Genomic DNA, 19,336 nt, shown 5'->3' with positions numbered 1-19,336 from the left:
CCCGCCCGGCGGGGCCCTGCAGACCGGAGACAGGGCCTCACCAGTGACACAGACCGAGAACCTGTCGTCTGCCCGCTGGAGCAGGGACTTCCCCATCTCAGCTAGAGCAGGGGCACCTCCCTCCGCAGGCGAGGGCCTCTGTGGGTGCTCACCTGGACAGCACAGCAGCCCAACCCCCGCTCCCCACCCACCGGGCCCTACAAGGCCAGGGCAGCCTCTTCAAAGGTCGCCCTGGCACGCCACCCCCGCCCCACCCCTGCTGAAAACCCTGCCAGCTCTTCTCTGCTCTGGGCAAGAAGCTTCCGTGCAGGAGCCGCTCTGGGACCAGCACAGGCTGACCTGTGAGCCCCTCGGGGCCTGCGAGGCCGACGGGCTGGGCTGGGCTGGGCTGGGCTGGACTCCCAAGCTGAGATCTGCCGGGGACCCGCTGTGTGCCAGGCTCCGCCCACTACTTTCTCCTCTGGGCCCCCAGCAAGAGCAGGGAGGCGGGAGACAGAGGCCCCGAGGTGGCCGTGTGAGCACAGGGCCAGGCCCGGCTGACCCCAGAACCTCTGCCCTGTCCTCACAATCCAACCACGCCCCCAGGATGCTGACTCTGGGGAAGGGCGGGGGGGGGGGGGGGTGAGGCCGTGGAGAGGGACAGGCGGCATCTGTTCCCAAGCATCCAGGACAGGGCTACAGGGAGCACCCACGGGAGCGTCCAGCCCACAGGGTCCCCAGGCAGAAGCGAGGATAAAGAGACTGACAGACGGCCCAGGAGGGCTTCCTCCTGGGCTCTGGATGATCACGACCTCCATCTGCACAGCACTGCCCCCGGCAAACGCCCACCAGTCCCCCTAGTACAAAGACCCGGCCGCGGCCACCTCGGCACGGTTGTCCCCATGGCCACCCCCGCCGCTGATCACCTGGCAGGATGGTCATGGTCCACCGTCACTGCTAGAACCTACCATGGCTCCCCATTATACAGCCCCCAAATCCCAAAGCCCCCGGCCCATCCTGGAGCCCCGGGGAAGCCCCGTGGCTGCCCAGTGCTCTTGCCTGCTCGCCCCGCGGGGCCGGGGCCTCCACCCGCACACTCGCTGCCCCCGTGCCCCTTCCTGGCCCCCTCGGGCTCACCAATGTTCACTTCTCTGGGTGTCACGAGCAACCCCCAGGGGGTGGCCAAGGCCAGCGTCAATGTGGGGGAGGGAATCTGGGGAAAGTATGTTTCCACCGTTTGTTACTGTCCTTGGGAATATCTGAAAACAGCTTCTATGAACTACCAACAACACGCATTTTTGAATGCCTCGGGGTGGGGGGCAGGGTAACAGGGCTGGGGGCCGGCCAGCCGCCACAAGACGAGTCAGGTGACCAAGTGTGCTCCCCGCGGCAGGGCTGAGGGGCCCAGGTGACCTGAGCCCCGCCCCGGGGCGCTGGAGCTCAGTGAGGCCAGGCGCAGAGGGCTGGGGGGAAGCCAGCCGGCAGATAGCTGCACCCAGCTCTCACCCCAGCCAGGGACAGCGGACACCCTGTCAGCATGAGAGAGAAGCGGCGAGGGCCCAGAAACACGCCTTCTCAGACGTGGAACCCACCCCACTTCCCGAAACCCACACACAGTCCACGCAGCAGCAGCCCCTGCCAAGTGGGAAAAGGGTCTGGATCCTTCCAGCAAACACACAGCTCGCCGGATGCCTGGGGAATCCCTACCACCTGGCCCCGCAGGCGCCCGGCTGTGTCACCTGGACTGCGAGGACGTCAAAGAACAAGCTGGCTCCGTCAGAGATCTCCCACCCAGACGTCGGAAGACCCCAGATCCAGGTGCAGAAACACCCCAGAGACCAGCAAAAAAAGCCTCAAGCACCCGCCACAGCCCCCACTGACGGACTCCAGAGCCCAAAACCCATGCACTCGACTCGCGGAGGAAGTCCTTGCTCAGAGCCTGCGGACGCAACGCCACACACAAGGCGAACACGCCGCTTCCCAGAGAATAAACGATCGGAAAGCGCTAAACGTTGCAGCGAGAGGTGGGAGGTGGGGGACGATGGGATAAGTCTAAACGTCCGACAAATGCCCAGCAGCCAGGCGCCCGCTCCAGGCAGACCCCGTGCTCACCTGCACGTGGCCAGAGCGCTGTCCCCGAGCCGTCCGCAGGGGAGACGGTCAGCAGGCCCCGCGGGACACTTGGAAAGCCCGGCCCGGTCACCAAATGCCCACGATGACCCCTTGCCACGCACACGTGGGCTGCACCCACAACGCCCCGCTCGCACATCTCACACCCGCCTACGGCTTTCCAGCTGAGAGCCACCCAGCCAAGTGGGACAGGCTCGCCTGTCCCACGTTGCCCAGTGGCCATGTTCTAACTTGGGTGCCAGGCCCAAAGCCCAGTGGTTCCCAGAGACCGTCTTGCCCGGCGCCCAGCACTGTCCACACGGCACACCACGGGCCGGGCCGCGGCTCTGGACACAGAGACGCAAGCAGGAGCCTGAGACATCATGGGCTAAACGCCCACAAATTGCCAAAGGACTTTAATAGAAGGGCTGGAGGGGAAGGGCGCTTGGGCGGCTCAGTCAGCTGAGCGTCCGACTCTCGACTTGGGCTCAGGTCACAGTTCGTGAGTTCGAGCCCCCCGTCGGGCTCTGTGCTGACAGCGTGGAGCCGGCTTGGGATTCTCTCTCACCCTCCCTCTCTCTGCCCCTCCCCGCCCCCACTCTCTCTCTAAGTAAATAAACTTAAGAAAAGGGCTGCAGGAGCAAGGTGGTCCGAGCTCCACCCCCAGCCGCCCAGGTCTGTTTGAGCCCCTCGCGAGCCCCTGTGTGGCCCTGGACAAGTCACCGCACGCCCGAGCCTCAGTTTCCCCTGAGCCTGGGCACAGAAGATGGCATCCTCCCAGGGACGTCTAGGAAGGTAAGTCAGCAGCCTATACAGATCCTGGCACAGGTGAGGGATCAAGACGCAGGTGTCCTCACAGCGAGCGGAAGAGACACACGGAGCGAGCCGGGAAGGCCAGAGGTGCAACTCCCGTCACCACGAGGGGCTCGACTGGGAGCGGCTGGGGCTCCAGCCTCTCACTCCTCAGCAGAGAAGGGCTACCAGCCACCCCCACAGGCCTCCTCCCCACGTACCCCGCACTCAGGCCACCGGGAATCCACACACCCCACCCCACCCCCGCCCCCAGTTAGACCAGTGCCACGGTCCCCGTCTCATGTGCAAAAGGGGAGTGAGCCAGACCCCGAGGCGCCCTCCCCAGAGCTGGCCGCCCTCCCTGGAGTCCAGCGTGCACATATTGGGGGCAGGCCAGAAACCAGGAGTCCGAGCCCGAGGCCATCGGGTCTACAGACCAGAGGACCCCAGTCACGGCCGGGCCCACGGGACCTCAGACAAGTCTCCTCTGTTCACGCATCTAAAGGACGAGGAGCTGAGAGAGGCAGCCAGGGATGCTGGTCAGAATCGGGAGGGAGCAAGATGCCCTCACCTGGGCCCCCAGGCAGACGTTCCACGAGCTGAGCCCCACACCCCACAGGCAAGACACTGGCACCCTCCCGGGCCGGGTTGCCCCCCGGCCCGCCCGCCCGGCCCGGCCCTCACCTGCCGGCCACCTGCGGTCCCCTGCCCGCCAGGCCAGGCCCCCTCCCGAAAGAGAGGCCAGGAGGTGCAGCCTCATGGCGAGCGTGGGAGACAGGTCCCACCACGGGGGCGGCCCCATCAGCCCCCGGCCCGCTGGCTCGGGGTCCCACGGCCTCCGGCGATGCAGTGTGGCGGCACACGAGCGGCGGCGGGAGCTTGGGTGGGGAAGGAGGCCCGGGAGGACCGGCGTCTCCGCAAGGCAGCTGCGAGCCTCTCAGGAGCCAGTGGCGCTCACGCTGGCCCAGCGGGCGAGTTCCCCTTTCCCAGCGCCCGCCCGGCCCACCACCCTCACCCAGACACCTGTGACCACAGGCAGCTCCCATCGGCCGAAACCGGCACTTCTTGGAAGAGGACACGGACCCCAGCCTCGTTTCCTCAATCTGAGCCTGCAGATGGTGAGGCAGATGGGCAAACTGCCCGGCAGGGACCGGGGCCGGGGGACGGGGCAAGGCCCCGACGCGGGCGGACCAGAGCCCCACCGGCTCCCCTGCCGGCCAGCTGCCGGCTGACCCGGCCAAGCCCCCTTCCCCAGCTGCACGCCGTGAGGATGGGGTGCGCTTGCCCACGTGGTGCCAGCCGCCCGGGGGGGCTCCTTCGTCCTGACGGACCGTGCCTGTCCTGGCCGACCTGCGCTGCCGTCCTCCTGCACCCCGGCAGGAGACACTGGGCACTGAGCCCTGGGAGTCTTCCTCTTGCAGGACTGAGTCCCAGCCAGGGCAGGGGGCGTGGGGGAGCAATGAAGAGCCCCACAGCCACCAGAGCAGCGGGGCCTGAGCCGGTCTGGGTGGACGCCGCCTCCGGGGGCCACAGGGACCCAGCCTCTGAGGGGAGAGGGTCTTCGGGAAGGCTCCACGGCCCCCGGCCGCTCTTTCAGGCCACAGAATGCGTCCCGGGGCCCATCAGCCCGCGGCTCGGGGCCGGCGTTGGGAGTGGGGGCAGGGGGACCACGGCACTCAGACTTCGGCTCCTCAGGCGAGGAGCCTGAGGCCCAACCGGATCTATCCACGCGGGGCTGCCCTGCCCAGATGGCAGGGGCCCAGGCGGCCCCCAGACCACGCCAGCGCACCCCACACCTGTCCACCAGCTTGCACCACCCTCCGCCGGAAAGCCAGCTGGCCGTGGGACTAGGGCAGGCCCCTGCCCACGGGGCGCCCACCGGACTCCCGACGCCTGGCCTACCCCCAAGGCAGGCTCCCCCCGGCGCTCGCGTCCCCACGGCCTGTCACATCCTCCAAGCCAATCCTGTCACGTCACCAGGGACCCACGTCACGCTCCAGCCCCCCATGAATATCTGCCCAATCTGGGGTTCCAGGATCCAGGGGGAAGGCCCCAGAAGTCGCACTGCAGACTGGAGGGGCCTGGGACTCCCACATCCACGGCGGGAAATGGCACGTCACTTCCTGCACTTTTATTCGGTCTGCATTTGGTTTGCAACGCACGTGTTGTTTTCATGACAGTGACACAAGCCACCTCTGCAGCAGCCTGACGTTAGCAAGACTCTGGCCACACACGAGACCCAGGCTGCTGCTGTCCGTCCTCCAGGTTGGCCTCGATCCCTCATTCACTCCCGGTCACACCTCCCAGCGCCTGTCCGCCTGGTTCAGGGCCCGGGAACACACCTGCATCAGATCACCCGATGGACAGGTGCGGCGAGGTCCTGCCTGGAACCAACACCACAAGCCCAGCCCAGGAGAGGCAACATGGCAGTCCAGCTGTGGCCGGTGGTCCACTGCGTCCCCCAGATCGTCCTCAGCTGCCTGTGGCCTGACCAGCAGGCCCACGCTCCCAGGGCAGGGCAGTCCCTGTGAGACCAGCGCCCTGGTCACCAGTCCCCACCATGGCCCGCCTGTGTGCGGACACCCGGGGAGGCCAGCCGCCACCCACCCCCTCCCAACATACGCACACGAGCAACATCCATGTGGGTCACGTGGCCCCAGAGTCCTACCAGCACAGCCCCCGGGGCTCTCCCCGACCAGACCCCGCCTTGAGTGGGCCCATGCAAAGGCACTCAAACAGTCAGCAAACGCCAGGAATGCGGTAGGTGCTAAGCAGAACCGGGAGTCTGGGGGGCGGACAGAAAAGCGGCAGGGGTGGGGGTGGGGGTGCCGCCCAGTGGGTGCGCATCTCCTCCCGATAGGCGTTTCGCGACGTGAGACATCGTCCATAGCTTGAGGTCGGCCGCAGGAGCATTCGCAGCGCAGAAACCAGGAGACACCCCAGATCAGAGCTCCCTCACCCCACCCCACCCCGGAACCATGGGGACACCCCCTGCCGGCCTCAGCTTCCCTGTCTGTAACCAGAGGGGGTTGGCGGAACCTGAAAGGCTCCGCCCATCCCCCCAGCACCCCTCAAGGCCGCAGACCTACTGTTCCTCCCGGGCACAGGGCCCCTTCTTAGCCAGTCCCCTGCCTCCGGTCCGCCCGGCCAGTGGCCAGTGTGGCCACGTCCCAGATGGCGGCCCAGAGGCCTTCTGCCCACTCAGGCCCGCGGCCCAGCCTCCCCCTCCCACCAGTGGGCCAGATCCGCCCCAGCACCAGGCCCCGGGCCCCTGCAGCCCCCGCCGCCCGCCCCGGCCCCCCCCTCCCGGCCCGGGTGCCCCGTGAACAGCAAACCGGACCTCAGCTTCCTTCCTCTCCACACGCGGCAGCCGTGAGGGAGCGGCGAGAAGGGCGAGGGCTGGGCAGGAGGTGCCAACCCCACCGCAGCCACCCGCTCCCGTGCTGCCAGGGGCGGGGGCTGCCGCAGAGGCCAGCTAGCCTCCCCCATTCCCCCGGGGCCGGGGGTGGTGAGGACATGCCCGGGGAGGGTCCGGGACAGCTGTGCCCAAACAGCCCCCACGGAGGACTCCCTCAAGGCAGGGAGCCACCCCTCAAAGCCCTGACCGGGGCTGTTGAAGACCGCTGACCATCAGCTTGGAAACCTCAAATTCACCCAGGGGTCTCCCGTTCATCACCCGCACCAGGGCCAGCCCACCTCCCTCTCTCAGAGGGGCCACAGGGGCCTAGCCCCCCAGCCCTCTCCAGTCAGTATGCCCATCGGCCCCTCCTAGCCCCAGCCCTGGCCCTCAGAGCAGGCACAATCATTCACTGTGGGTCTTCCTGCCAGGAACACCTCCTCCAGGAAGCCTCCCTGCCCCTGCCAGACAGAGTAAATGGCTGGGACAGAGCCTCAGCCCCAAAACCCTCTCAGAGCACCAACTCCTACCCTGTGGTCGCCAGCTTAGGTCTGAGCCCAACAGCCCAGGCTGGTCATCTCCCACCCCTGCCCCTAGCCCAAGCTCGGCCCTCTGGTCACCACTCCCAGCCATCTACCTCTTGAAAACCTCTGAGCCTCAGATCTGCTCCAGCTGCCCCCCTCCCCACCAGGACCTCCCTCAACCAGCCCAGCCTATGTCTGCCCTTCACAGAGGTACCCGGATGGCCCTCCGAAGGTCTGGGGCTCTTTCCTGAAAAGCTGTGCCCAGGTCACAGAGCTGGCAAGAGGTTCTGCCAGGCTCAGGCCCTTACCAGTCCGTACCTCTCCCCACAGTGGGGGAGCACGAGCCTTCCGGCCCACCCTTCAGGGGCTCTGCTGTCTCTGCAGCAAAGAGGGCCTTCAGCAGAAGCTGTGGCTACCGTCTACCTTGGGACCTGCCGCTCCAAGGCCCCCGATCCCAGGACTGGTGGCCCTGAGCCCTGCAGAGGGCCTCTTCTGGCCTCTGGCCCCCAGGACCAGGTGCAAGGGATTGGCAGAAGGTGAGGCTGCCTGGCCAGTTCTATCCCTGCCCGGCCCAGGAACAGGACTGGGGCAGCACAGGGCTGGTAGTCGTGGGGCACAGGCCCAGGAGGCCCACCCTTCAGGCCCACCGCACTGCCACACCTGCCCCCAGCACAACCAAGGACGCGGGCCCACCTGACCCAGGGGCCAGACTCCATGTTTTCTGCCTTCCTGCCTTCCCTCCTCCCTGCCCCATGGGTTTGCTGCCCAATCGCAAGGTGGGCACGAAGCAGCCTCTGCTCCTTGGGCGGCACCGACCCGGGAGGCACCAACTTCTCACAACCAACCGCCGGGCCTCCCCGGCCCACAAGAGAGCCCCCCACCTCCCACCGCACAGCCTGGTGGGAGGCGGGGTCTCTGAGAGGGAGGCCACGAGCAGGCCCCCACACACCCGCTCCCCCTACTCCCCCGTGCCAGGTCAGCGGCACGTCTCAGCACGTTACCCCACAGCCTGGCCCCTGCCACCCCCGCTCCTAGGATCAGCGTGACTCACGGGGCTGGAACGCCGCCTGGCCCCCAACGCAGGCGGCCGCCCTCTGCACACACACCTGTCCAGACTCGATGCTGGCAGATGGCAGGAGGGCCTGGGAACTGGGTGTCCCCAACGCTGTGGGGCCGGCCAAGCACCGTGTCACGGAGGGGCTCCCAGGAGGGACGCGGGAAGGTCGTGTTCGGGCAAGTGGCTCAGGAAACGCAGCCCCTACAGGGCTGGAGGCCCGATCCCGAAAGCCCGAAGGCCCAAGGGCCTCCACGAAAGGGCCTAGAACTCAGATGGGGCCACTGCCTCCTTGACTCACCCGACCCAGAGGCCAGCATGCCAACCGAGCAGGGAGGGTCCCAGACCCTCCAAGTCCGGGCACAGGGGCCACTGCCTCCTCCCACAGGAGGCCGGGCTTCACCCTGGGGGGCCAGGCAGATCTACAGGCCCCACCCCCACACGGAGTTTCCACTCAGGCCAGGCCAAGGTCTCAGCTGTCCATCAGGGGTGTCCCGTCACCTCCTGGGAACAAGGGATGCTTAGAAGGGGCAAGAGACAGGACAGCAAAGCCCGGCCAGCGGTCAGGGGCGCATGGGAACACCCCCAAGCGGGCAGCCACGTCTTGGCTCAAAGGGCCAGAGCTGGCCTCTGACACACAAGGGCCACCGACAGCAATGCCCATTACCCTGACTCACCACCCCAAAGGTGGGGGGCCACTGCGGCCCCTCCTGACCACAGGCCCCCCGAGGCCATCCCTACAGATGGCCAGAGAACAAGGGAGTCCCCGTCCCGGGATGCCTCCAGGAGCACAGAGTGCCGACCACCCGGGTCTCCCGTGCATGGGTCACAAAGGTGTCCTGAGATGGCCCCGACTTCACCCTTGGGGAGCCCACGGGAAGTGGGCAGAGACCTTGGAGGAAGACCTAAGGGGCCGCACTTAGTGCGGGTGAACGGGGCCAGGGACTGAAGGAGAAAAAAGGAGAAGGTACGGGAAAGAATACGGCCAAGGACAAACAGGACAGGGATCAGCCAGGCATCCAGTCCTACTGCACGCCTACGGCCCCCCTGGGCCGGTGAGACAGGAGGGGGCCAGGAGCCTGGCCCCAGGCCCCAGGAGCTGCGCCAGCAGGAGAGCCACTGACCGGGTGGTGAGCCCTGGCAGCAGGCCCTGCCCCACCCGCACCCCCCGGGGAGGGAAGGAGAGGGGCTCACAGCCCCGCCCAAGGACAGAAGCGGGCCTCTCTTCCGGGCACAGGATGGAGTAGGACAATCTGACTCGAGGAAACAAAACAAAGTCACAGCCAAGGGCAGCCCTGCTCCCACCCTCCGCTCAGCTTGAGGGACTCCCACAGGCAGCACGTGGCCAGGGGCCAGGACGGCCGCCTGCGCGCAGGACCTCCAGTGGAGGCTGGAGACAGACGGACACACGGTCAGGCCGGGGCACCTCTGGGATCCGGAGCCCTCGGTGCGCAGAGAACAAGCCTCCCTCAGCAAACCCTGACTCTGAGGGGAGCCGCAGGGCAGTGCACCACCTGGGGGTCAGGGGCCCCCCCTCCCTGGCTGGTGAACCTCGGCCCTGAGCTGGCGCTGGATGGGGAGGTGGGGGGGACCGCCACCTCCCCCTGACCCGGGGCACTGCCACGGTCTGGCTGGCATCTCCCGCCCTCCCAGCGGACAGCACCAGGGGACAGGGAACGCGCCCCAGAGTCTGGCTGCAAGCAAACAAACCAGCAAGTATCCTCAGTTCTCTCTAGGCCACGGTGCCCCCAGGGCAGACTATCACCTCCGCTCCACCTTGGGGCAGGAGGGTGCAACCCGCCTGGGGTGGGGGTGGGGGGGTGGCATTAAAGTGGAGGAAAGTGTGGGGCCAGGGTCCCGGTGCAGGGCCCTGTGCATAACCATCACACTCGCGGTGGCCAGGCACCCCCGGGAGCTCAGGCCCTCGCCCGCACTCTCTCCCTGCCCTGGCCCTGCCCGGATTGCAGCTTCCTGCTGAGGGCACCCCTAATCCCCAAAGGCAGTCGGCCAGGCCATGCCGTCGGCAGCCCCACACCGGCCCTGCCACCCCTGCATTTCCCCAGGCCCCCTGGGGCCTTGCTCAGTGCCCCATCGCCTCCCCAGTGAGGCTACGACCAATGAACACACACACACACACACACACACACACACACACAGAAAGGAGAGAGCAGAAGCCGTGAACAAAAACTCTAGATCTCCGGGAGAACAGGGCAAGATCCAACCAGGGGGAGATGGCACATGTGGACCAGGCCACGCAAGACTCTGCTTCGACCCACGGTGACGACACTGGGGGCAGGCTCCCCCACAACCCCCCCCCCCCCCACTACAGACACCCAGCCTGGAGCTCGCGGCCATGGCGGAGAAGGCGGCGGTGCCCAGACCCCGGGGCCAGCAGGCCGGCACAGGGCGGGCCTCACCAGGCACAGTCCTGCCTCCAGCACCAAGGACACTCACACACGACACCACACAGGCAAGGGCTTCGGTAAGGACAAGCACCTCAAGAGGCCCTTGACGTGAGGTCCGAGAAGAAACAGAAACACAGAGCAACAGCTGCCAGGACAGAGGTGATGGGGTTGGTGGGGGCCGTGTGGGGTCCCCAGGCCGAGAGGTACCCAGAGCCACACACAAGTGGGATGGATGTGCAGTGTTCATGGTGAGCACATTCGGCCTCGAAGCAAGGGGCCGGCTGCCCACGGGGGCCGCACAACGGGGACCCTGCCCCGGAGCGAGCTCCTCGGTCAGGTGATCAGGAACTCAGGCCACCACCCCTGCACTAGGGGACGGCACAGGGTGATCAGGGGGTACCGGCCCAGCCCATCGGTGGCCTGATATCCCAGGAACAGAGGGAGGGCTCCGGGTCCCACAGCTCAGAAGCAACAAGCCTAGGGTTCCACCCCCACCAGGTCCCAGACGCTAACCAAGACTGGCCAGGGCCCCTGCTCTCCAGTGCCGGCCCCTCACTAGGCTCATCTCCAGGCCGGGGGTCTCAGGGCCCCCAGCAGGACCCGCCGGCCCCAGTCAGGAACAGCAGCCAAGAGTGTGCCGGGGAGGAAGGGAGGGTGTGGGCCCAGGACGCACAGACCACGCTCGGCCTGGAGGTGAACTCAGGCCAGCCCACCCGCCCGGCCGGCCATGGCGAAGTGAGTGCGGCCCGCAGCCACTCCAGCCCTCCACAGGCCCAGAAACTCCAGGGCCCTTGGCCCTCACTGCGGCTTCCGGCCTCTCTTAAACCCCACAGACAACGTGAAACCTACCGCCCCTCTGAGCCCAGACGGCTCGTTGGTCTCAGGTGCAGGATGCTGGCCAGGTCCTTCCCGAAAGCCCCTGTACCCTCAGATGGCAAAAATGCCCCTGCCAGGTGCCCCAACGGCTCCTGTAAATGCCAGCCGGAGGGGTGCCAGAGTCCCCTGATTATCCCTGATGCGCAGGACCCCGCACTGGACGCTAACTTAGAACGTGCGCCTCATTCAGGTCTTTCAAACGCTCTACGGGCATCACCATCTTTTTACAGACAGAGAGCGAGGCTCCATCACGCAAAGTTCAACCTACCCAACGCCACACAGCTGGTCAGTATGGGCCACACTATGAGATCAAGGCTTCCCCGGGCAAAGGTGCGGGGTGGGGGGGGCAGGAGACAGCCGTGTTAGGAGACACAGCAGAACTGGGCAGCAGGGGCGCTGACGTGAGGGGTGCTGGCGGGAGCCTGTGCCCTCACGGGTGGGTGGAGACGACTGAGGCAGGGCAGTGAGGCCTAGATAGGCATGAGCACATGCACACGCCCCACAGGCACACCCTGCTGGGGTTCCGGTAGCCCCTGGAAACCCCAACCCCGGGGCGAGGCCCTCGGGGAAGCAGGAGGGCAGTGACCAGCACAGGACCCCCAGGGTCCTGGGTCCTCTCCAGGAGCACCCTGGTCCTGTCCTCCACTGTCCATGAGTCCTACCAAAAGGCCAGGTCTCCTTCCTCCCCCAAAAGAGGGCAGGCCGCTTCTATGGAACATCCCAACTTTGACAGAAACCAAAAATGTGGACTCCGTTTTTGTTTCAAATGTAAACACCGGGATATGCCACGATCTATCTGCGCTCGAGAAAGAGGCCGACCCCAAGCAAGATGCCCGCGGCACTAACCTTGGCGGTGGGGGGGACGCAGTAGCTGCTTTTCGCTTTGGCTTTGGTAACAGAGTCACAGGGTGGTTGGTTTGGGGTTTGGGGGCGGTGGGGGGAAGTGCTGTATAGAATCTCAGTATCCCCCTGTCTGCCGGCCCCTGGCACAAACCCCCCACCTAAAGCCCCTCCACACCAACACAGATTTGATTTTCCCCAAAACTCCACCCACCCAGGAGCCCCTCCAACCCCGCCCCCAGGTGAGCTGGAAGAAGCCCTGGGAGCTCCCTGCCCGGAACCCCGCCCACTCGCCTCCCCCAGCCCGTGGTCCTCAGCCATCAGGAGGAGAGGCCACTCGGCAAACTCGAACGCCAGCCCATCCGAATGGTCCCTGGGCTGACCCAGACGTGAACCGGGGTTTACTCTGGGCCGGGGCCCGCGGGGGGGCCTCTGCCAGCTGCCCAGGGCCAGCTCCCCCCAGCATGCCCCAGAGCTCCAGAAAGGGCCAAGGCCCACGAGGAGAACCACCCCCCGCCCCGCCCCGCCCCGCCTCACCTCCCAGACCCAGACCGCACCAGCTGAGCACCCAGGAGCCGCTCCAATTCTGGAAGCAGGAAGGTTTCCTGTGGTACCCGGGCCGACCACGGCCACAACGGCCGCCACCCCACCCCCGCCCCCCGCCCTCCTCTTGCTCGTGCTGTCTGGGCCTGCCCACTCTCCTCCCCCAGCCTCGGGAACCAGGTCACTTCCAGGAACACGCCGGCTCTCTGGCCTCTAGGCTTGGACAGGGTGTTCCCTGGGCCGAAATTCCCTCTACGTGTCTCCTGGCTCTCTCCAACCCAATTTAAACAACACCTCCTCCAGGACGCCCTTATGATCCTCTTAGCCAGAGCAGGAACCCCCTCTACCACATACCCCTGAGAGGGCCCCCCAGCTGGCTTGTCTGAGGCTGCTAAGGTCTGGGGGCTCCTGAGGGTAGGAGCCCCAACTGGTCCATCAGACATCCCTGGGGCCTGGCGCGCAGAGGTCCCCCATGAAGTCTTACAAATACGTGGACAGGGTGGTGGTGAGAGAGGTAGGAACGAGCCAGGGCAGAATGCAGGATTCACCGAGAACCAGCCAAGCAAGCAGCAAGTTTTAAAGAGATCCCAAAGCACCGACAAGCTGCACAACCCCCAGCAGTTAAACAACCCCTCTGAGTTTTTATTTCCTCTTCTGCAAAGAGAGGCCATCACATGTGAAGAAAAGGGGCTAGGACACAAGTGGAGGAGACGAGGGGCCACAAAGCTGGCCTTTCCTCATCCGTCCCCACAGATGGTGAACACAGGTGGAGAGCGGCCAGCGGCCCACAGCCAGCAGACCTGGGCTCCACTCCTGGCCACATGACTCATGGCCAGGTGGGGCCGCAGGCATCTGACTCAACCCCACTGGTCTCAGCGCCCCTGTCCTCAGAAAGGCTTCTGCTCCCTTCACATATCACAGAGTGCCGCCAATGAGACACCTGCTCCCCACTGACACCCGTGCTAGGAATAGGCAGATAAACAAGGCCAGGCCCTGCCCCGAGACGCGTAGTCCAGACTCACACAGAGACCCTTCCAGGAGCCCACAGAGAAAAGGTACTCTTATCTGAGAGCAGACATCAAGGAAGGCTTCCTGTAAGAGGAACCACTCACCTTCCTCCAGCTATAACACAGTAGATTCCTATGTTCCCCTCCAAACCAACCCCTGCACTCTGTGCAAACGGGACAGACACCCCTGCCACAACCCCAGGGAGGGCGGCAGACAGATGCAGGGACCCCTGCTAGCAGGAGGCATTGAGACCAGGGCCCAAGTCCAGTCCTACCCCCTCCTGGCCATAAGCCACAGGGAACGATGTCACCCCCCCCGGGCTAGGACATTCTCATCTGGAACACAGTTCAGGACGGAAGCGGCGTGGCTGAGCACGGCCCTGGAGCACGGCAGGTGCTCGATAACCAGGAGCCACTCCGGGGGCCACGGGCCTTCCCACCACGGCAGTCCCAGCCCAAGTGTCACCCACATCCTCCCCACCCCAACCACAGGGACTCCCACCTTACCAGAGCCCAGGTCTCCCGACACCCCCTTCTCCACGGCCCCTGGCTTGGCGGTTGCCTCGCTGTGTGGCCCAGACCCAGCCCATCATCGTCTCTGGGCATCTGCTTCCTCCTCCATAAGAGACCAGTCTCCAGCGCCCCTCCCCTGCTGATGAGCGACAGTCAGACGCCACAGCCAGGGTGAGGCCTGACCACAGGTTCCCAGAAGCCCGGGCCCCTCCGTCCCCGTAGCAGGGGCCTCGTTGTCCTGCGAGGCCCTGTCCCGCTCGCCTACACCCAGAGAGCCAGACCTTGGAAGTGTTCTCAACCAACTCTGTGCCCGGGTTGGCGGAGTCCCCGTGGGGACCCTGGGCCACTCGCCCGAGGTGGCCCACCTCAGAAGGGCAGAGCTGGGGTGTGCCCCCGAGATCACACTCTCCCACCATACCGTGTCCTCCCGGTCTGACCCAGAAGAACCCCAGGGAGGGTGGCCTTCACCGTCCAGCAGTGTGGACGGGGTTTCCTGCCCACAGCAGGTCACTTGGGCCCTCGAAGCCCCATTTCCCCCCTAGACACCAAGCATGAGCACGGAAACCCTAGGGGTTAAGGGAAGGCTCCACAATCCCCCCAAAGTCAAGGGCCTGGAGCACAGGGGGTGACCAGTCACCACAGCCATCGCGGCCGCTGTCTGCCCTCTTGTAGGGCAGTCCCAGGCACCAGGCCCTGCTCCAGGGCCCCCACTTTCCACCATCTCCTCAACAGGAGGTCAGCCCAGAAAGGGGCCCATGCTCAGCCAGGCCAGTCCCCAGGGGGCGCAGGGGCCGGGACCCTCGGCTGCACCATCTGCCACCTGACTGGTGCACGCCCACCAGGCTGGAGAGATGTCCCCGGGCTGCCTCCGCTCCTCCTTTCCCTTCCCTTCCCTTCCCTTCTCCTCCCTGCCCTGCAGGCCGCAACAGCACAGGCTCCAAGCTCTGGGTTCAAATCCTGCCCCCTTCCCCCAGTCCAAAGCCCAGTGATCTATGGAAAACGGGCAGGTCACAAGGACTACGTGGGCCCGGAGTAATGTCACCCCCTCCTGATGCCACGAGCGCTGCCAGAGCCCCGGTAGGCCTCTCCTTGTCTCCTCGGGGAGGAAGCGGGGAGCCGGGCACCCCGGACAGGGAGGCGCAGGCTGCACCAGGCTCCCGACACCAGGTCCTGTGACGGGCTGGCAGGATGTTGGGAAACCCGTGAGCACTTATTTCAACACCACCGGCCACGTCAGCGACTGGTTTCAACACGCAGGCACCCGGGAAGGGCCACTGCCATCCTGTCAGGCCACCCGCCTGCCACGCCGTGCCACGCAGCGGGGATGCTGGCCTCGGACACAGCGCTCTCGGCCCCCTCCCCTCACCGTCCCCCAACTTGGGTGACATCCCTTGTCCTCAGGGACTCGCGGACACAAGGGCTGGGTCATTTCAAAGGTGCAGAGGCCACCCCCAAAGCCGGTTTGCCACACCCCTGCGCCGGGCTGCAGGCCCAGTGAGCCAGGGGGCACCGGGCCTAGCATCGGCCACCAGGCTCTGTCCCAGGCCTGCGAGCCACGGCTGTGAAACAGCGACAGGAGTCCCCTGCGGGCCTGCCAGGGCGAGGTCGGGGCCTCGGGGCACCCCGCCAGGCCAGACCTCGCCAGGCCATCTCAGCTGACACAGCGGCCGGTCAAGTGGAGCGAACATGCGCCCCTCTGCACAGCCCAGCCCAGGGCCTGCTTGTGGCCTACGCCACTTTGCTGAGTTATCAGCAAAATGAGAGTGGGGCCCGTGCTCCAGGAAAATGGTCCCACTGAACTCTCAGGGAGGTCCCGCCCCACAGAGGAGGACACTGAGGCCCCGCGAGGGCAAGGGACTCCCCCAAGGACACACCTGCAGGAGCGGGCCGGCAGGGACCCCACTCTGACCCACACCCAGCTGCCTCCATGGGGCCAGCAGGAGGGCAAAAATGTGGTTGGGGTGGGGGTCTGGTGGGAAGGCAGATCAGCTTTAGGGGTAAATCCCTGGGGAGCGGGGACCGTCTGCTACCGGCCTAGGGTCCTGCCACCTGCTGACCCCAGAGCCGGCCCAGGGGCCCCAGCTGCAACCAACTCCCCCCCAGCTGTATCTCCACCTCGGGGGCTAAGGTTCCGGCACCGCCACCCACCATTCAGCTGGACGTGACCTTGCCCCAGGCCCTTGGTACGCATCGCATCCCGAATGAGCTAGCAGAGCGGACCCCGGGCTGGCCACTGCCTCCCTCCATGACTGTGGTACGCCCTCCACCACCTCCCCTCTTGGCCGTGTCCTCTCCTAGCAGGGCTGGCCCAGGAGCATCCCTCCCTCCAGGCGCCCCCCCCCCCCCCCCCCCCCGGCCACGGGCCCCAGAGCCTGCCTCCACCGGCCCCGCCCACCCTGCAGCCTCACCACCAGCTCCAAGGGGCCACGTGTCTGTCTGGGCGCCCCCACCCCCTGCATCCCGCACAAAGCACAGACGACTGCCGGGGACAGCTCGGGGTGACGAAGAAGGATGACTGGGGCTGCCAAGCTGCAACTGGCTCCCTGAAATCCCCAAGGGCTCAGCACAGCCAGGCCGCACCGACAGAGAGACACAGAACTCCAAATGAGGGGTGACCGGCCTGCCTTCCACACCAGATGTGGGAACACGGCAGAAAGCCCACTGCGGGAGACAGAGGGTGAACCAGCACGCAAAGGAGGGAATCAGGGGTCGAGGGGCAGGGAGGCCCGGTGTGGTTCTGGGGACCCGGAAGGGCTTCACGGAGAACCGGGAACAGGAGGGGCCGGTGGGGCCGAAGGCAGCCCGGCGCTCAGGGCAGGGGAGCAGCCGGCCAGAGGGGAGCCCGTGGGGGGAGAGCAGGCTCTGCCAGGCGGCAGTGGAGCCAGGGTTCAAGCTCAGGTCCAAGGACATCCAAACCGTCAGCCCACACGGCCCCCTGAGGCCCCCGAAGGCATCCGCTGGTGAGGACAGGCGGGCCTCCTTCCTGTCCCCACATCAGGAGACCGAGGCCAGATCCGGGGAGTCAGGCAGTCAGGCGCCCTCCGCCACGTGCCCAGCCGAGGCCGCCACCTGCTCCTCACACCGGCCCACGCGAGTCGGGGTCCCCGTGCGAGCGTACATGTGTGTGCACGTGCGTGCACACCCATGTGTTTGCGTGAAAGCTTCCGGGTTAGATGGGGCCTTGTGCTGGGAGGAGGGATCTCCCGATCCGGCCTCCCCGACCCCCCTTGCCGCCTCCAAGCCATAAGGCTGCAGGAGACGGTGGGGCAGCGTGGGGTCGGAGGCCCGCCTGGCCCAGGGGGAATGCACTAAGGTCACCCAGTCGCCCCAGGTGGAACCGTGGACCAGGCCCATGACTCCCAAGCCCAGGCAGCACGTGCAGGGAAGGGGGCCCTGGGTGGGGAGCTCGTGGGGACAGCAGGGCCCAAAAGGCCCTCAGAGGTGTGGCGGCCACCAACCCCCACAGCCACACGTGCACACACACGTGTGCACCACCCACAGAACAGGACACCCGCTCTCTCTCAAGAGGCAAGACAGCCAACTTTCCAGAACCCTCTGCTGCCTGGGCCTTTTCACTCCATAGGGAGCATCTCTACCGCATCAGAGCACAGGGAGGCCCCCTGGCAGGGGGTGACCGGCGCTGGGAGGGAGCCCCCAGGCCCACAGGGGCACCCTCATCAGAGCCCTGGGATCGCTGCCCTTCTTTCTGGAAGGAGGCCTGGCCACGCCCCCGTCAAGCCCTGAGCAGCCCTTCGTGGAGCCTGTGGGGGCACCGGGCAGCGAGAGAGCAAGAGCTGGGAGCAGGCGGGGCCACACACCCAGGCGTGTCCTCCTTCACTGGGAGGAGGCCGCTGCAGGGACAGGGGCCCGCTCAGACAAGGTCCAGGACGAGGTGTAGCTTTACGGGGACCACCGCCCTGCTGTTCATCTTCTGCAGGCTGCTATTCCCCAGGATGGGGCTGGGGAAGCCCCCCGCTTCACCCCTCAGACACTGGGAAGAGTCCCCAGGGGCTGGGGAGACCCCCCCCCCCCAAGATCCATACCCGCTGCAGCCAGGCTCCCGGGCGTCGCAGAAGCGGGGTGCCCTCGCGGGGCAGCCCAGGCCTGGAGCACAACCACACAGGCGGCCTCTCCGAGGAGGGGAGAGGTGGCTCCAGAGCGAGCCGAGCGGTGTTTGTTTAACGACAAATTACGCCAAGCAGGCAGAGAGCGTCTTATCGCAGAGTCTCCCGCAAGGCCGATACCATCAACTGATGTCAGGGAGCTCTGGGAACTATTAGCTTAATTAGCAGTTCCTGCCGGGTCAGCGAAAAGTGCTGGCTGAGCGGGGCTGCCAGAACCGGGCTGGGCAGGTCCCGGGGTGGCGCCTGGTGAGGGAGAAGCCGGCACGGCGTCGCCCCTCGAAGCCCTCCACCCGCCGGCGCTAAGGACGTGCTGTGCCCCTGGGCGGGTGCGTGCGCCCACACACGCCCACTGCCCAGGGGGGCGAGTGAAGGCCTGGGAGGCAGCATGAAGGCAGACTCCACGCCCAGGACACACCCCAAAGGCCCCGACGGCCTGGCAGGGGGCTAAGAGCCCGCCTGGGTTCACACCCGGTCTCCAGGCGGCCGGGTCCCGCTCTGCACCGCCCGCCCACCGAGGCCCAAGGCCGCCGCCCCGGCTGCTCCTCCAGGGCGCACGGCGTCCACAGCCCCGCAGGGCCTGCCGGGGCACGCCTCAAGCGAGCGATCCACCTCTCTGGGGCTCAGTTCCCCGCATGCCCACGTCGTCGCAGCTGTCGTGGGGACAGTCTCTCCGGGGCCCTTCACACCCTGAGGCTGGATTTCCAGGTGCTACTCCCCCGAAGCTGGAAGACCAGGCCAACAGAGACCCTCTCCAGCCCCACCCGGCTCCTCATGGGCGGGGAGGGGGGCACACCCCCCCTCCCACGGCCACACTGGCCCCAGGCCGGCCTCTCCCGTCCAGGGGGGCCCAGGGCGGGGGGGGGGGGCAGCCGCGGCCGGTGCCGGGGAGGGGGCCGCTTCCACTGCCCCCGGGAGCCCGCCGCGGCCGGCCGCTGTGCCACCGACACCCTGAGGTAATGCGATCCAGATGTGGCCGGTGGTGCGAGAGGGGAGCGGCCCCGCGCCCTGCTGAGGGAGCTGGAAGCGGCCTGAGATAATGTGGGATTCCTGAGCCCGCGCCCAGGCCCGTGGACCCAGGAGGGTGGGAGAGCACAGGCCGCTGCCCCTCCCCGTGCGTGCACGCCCGAGACCACCCAGGCGGGACGGGAGCAGAGACCCCCCCCACCCCGGGAC

General features: G+C 66.6%; 1 protein-coding gene across 3 annotated transcripts in view; it reads right to left on the bottom strand.

Moving 5' to 3' along the window:
* Positions 1-19,336, bottom strand: part of RXRA (retinoid X receptor alpha) — a 90,856-nt gene that overhangs the window by 33,204 nt on the left and 38,316 nt on the right. The window contains exon 1 of one of the 3 annotated variants that reach the window (XM_053204423.1): positions 14,034-14,483. The exons of the other annotated variants lie outside the window; for them this stretch is intronic. The gene's annotated coding sequence lies outside the window, so the exon portion shown is untranslated. Of the gene's footprint in view, positions 1-14,033; positions 14,484-19,336 lie in introns of those variants that run through there. 3 annotated transcript variants of the gene reach the window in all.

This window comes from Acinonyx jubatus, chromosome D4, assembly GCF_027475565.1.
Source record: "Acinonyx jubatus isolate Ajub_Pintada_27869175 chromosome D4, VMU_Ajub_asm_v1.0, whole genome shotgun sequence".
Classification (NCBI taxonomy): domain Eukaryota; kingdom Metazoa; phylum Chordata; class Mammalia; order Carnivora; family Felidae; genus Acinonyx; species Acinonyx jubatus.
The sequence above is the reverse complement of the archived record's forward strand: the minus strand, read 5'-3'. Positions and strand labels throughout refer to the sequence as shown.